General features: G+C 56.7%; 1 long non-coding RNA gene across 1 annotated transcript in view; it reads left to right on the top strand.

The window, feature by feature from the left end:
- Positions 1-2175, top strand: part of LOC114009852 (uncharacterized) — a 4206-nt gene extending 2031 nt beyond the window's left edge. Inside the window, exons 2-3 of the long non-coding RNA XR_003551245.1 lie at positions 107-216; positions 511-2175. This is a non-coding gene — a long non-coding RNA (uncharacterized LOC114009852). The remainder of the gene's footprint in view (positions 1-106; positions 217-510) is intronic.
- Positions 2176-2187: the final 12 nt, after the last annotated feature.

Raw genomic sequence — 2187 nt, 5'->3', positions numbered from 1 at the left:
GGCCCCGCCTGCCACAGCAGCTCTGCTCGGTCGGCCGGACCCCACCCTGGCTGGGCACTCGGCAGTCGCCCTTCGACCTAATTATCAGCCCTTTGTTTCCAAACAGAATGGCCCAGGGCACTGGTGGACAGAAACAAAGCACTTTGTCTGCCGCACCGGCATCGTGCGAGGCGGGCACCACGTCCACCCCCTCGGAGGCCCAGTCGAGATTCCCAGGTGAGTTCCCTGCCAGGGCACGTCGCCACACGGCTCCCAGGTGTTAGAGAAGGGGTGTTCACATTCGCGGGGGCAGAACCCCAGAGGAAGCTTGCCAGGGGTTCAGAGCACCTGGGCTGTTAATGCTGCAGAGCTGAACCCCCTCTCCCAGGCTCCCCCGAACCACCTGCCCCCGCGCACGGTTTTGCTCTCGTCTGGGGAGGTAGGTCTCTGCCCTTTGACCCAGCCATCTGACCTCTGACCTAGACTGCTGCCCATTCAAACTTCCGATCTGAACGAGAGCTGTTCCCTCAGGCACAGTCCGTAATCTGCTGTCAGAGGTGGTCAGACAGATGCCCGAGTTCACACGCCCGGCCAGACTCCGAGAGGGCAGCTGGAGGCAGGAGAGACCTTGGCCAGGCAGGAAATGCAGGCCTGAGGTGAAAGGCCACCGGGAAGGGCCTTTGGGGAGGCAGAACGTGGACATTCCTCGGAGAGCGCAGACACGAATGCTGATGTGAGCTCCAAGAAATGCCTGCTAGGAACCCTGGCAGCAGGAGCATCCCACACCCTTCCCCGGGCACGCGGGGCAGGTCCTCGCGCTGTTGCCGCACAGCGGAGAGCCTGCTTGGGCCTCCAGGGCGCGTTCGGACGCCTCCCACCTACGACCCCCGGGCCGCAGGCGCAAGTCCTCGGGCGTCGGACCCCTGTCTGCAGTGCTTCCCACACGCCGGCTTAGCGCGGCTCAGCAGCAGGGTTTACCACCTCCGGGCGCCGAGTGATGCGACTGCTGCTGCTCAGCCCCGGTTCAGCCATCCCGGAATCTAAATGCGAGCTTTGGCCTACGAGAAAGCGCACAGCAGACGGCGTCTGGGCGGGCAGATGTTGTGAGCAACGGGCTGTTTCCTATCGTGCTGCTTTCAGAACCAAACAACAAATGTGTTTTATTTAACCGAGAATGTTCTCATTAAGTTCTCGTCTTATAATGTTCCTTCCGAATGGCACAGGACAAGTTATATCTGAATGCTTTATTTCTAACAGCGTACTGTCTTAAAACTTCACTATCTGTTACATTCTCAGCTCCTTCCTACGCTTAAAGGTAAGGCTGCTCTGCCTCGCACACCCTGCTTTCACAACTGCCGCAGTTCACAGCCGCATTAGCATATTTGGGCTGAGGTATTGTTTTTCTGTGACCTGTATAATAAGTGTCACATTAGCAACACAACAAATCAAACGTTTGTTAATTTCCCTCGCTTTCCCACACAGCTGGTGGTGTTATCGTGTCACCAGATTTTAATTAATATGATAAGTAACACTTGCAAGGCAGCAGCCTGATTTTTCCCTCAGTGTATGCAAGGGTCCAAGAGCCCCATGTGCGTGTGTGAGCGCGCGCACACATGCATGCGCCCACATGTGTGAGTGTGTGCGTGTGGCTGCACACACACGTGCAGATGGGAGGAAGAGGCGAGGAAACACACTGTTCACACGGGCCTTTTGCAACAAACTATCGTCACTAAAACACACACGCGAACCCACACAATCTTATTGTCAAATGAAACTTTCTTGCCCCGGTTTTCTCCTGCTCCTCCAGACCGAAGACTGCCGTGCCCCGGTACCTAACACAAATACGAAAACAGAATGAGATGCACTCGTTTCCATACCTGGGGTGGCTGTGTGTTTAGGGGTAGCATTTAAGAGAGAGGCGAGCCGCTGTCCTCAGAGGAGCTCAGTGTTACTCTCCCGGCCTCCACTGAGCAGCTCGAACACTGGTTCAGAGACCATTGTCAGCGCCTTCCTGTGCCACGGTCTCATCGCAATATTCTAGGCTAAGTCAAAAGTGCCATCTATTTGCAAAAGCTAGAAATGCACCCGAACCAGCGAGGAGACTCAGCCGCTCGGCACGCACGGCCGAGGACAGGCCCATGCGCAGCGGGCTCGGCGGCTGGAAGAGAAACAGCGCGGTGAGGTCGGTGAAGCGGAAACGCATTCCTG

This window comes from Tupaia chinensis, unplaced genomic scaffold (genome assembly GCF_000334495.1).
Source record: "Tupaia chinensis unplaced genomic scaffold, TupChi_1.0 Scaffold000644_1, whole genome shotgun sequence".
Classification (NCBI taxonomy): Eukaryota; Metazoa; Chordata; class Mammalia; order Scandentia; family Tupaiidae; genus Tupaia; species Tupaia belangeri.
The sequence above is the reverse complement of the archived record's forward strand: the minus strand, read 5'-3'. Positions and strand labels throughout refer to the sequence as shown.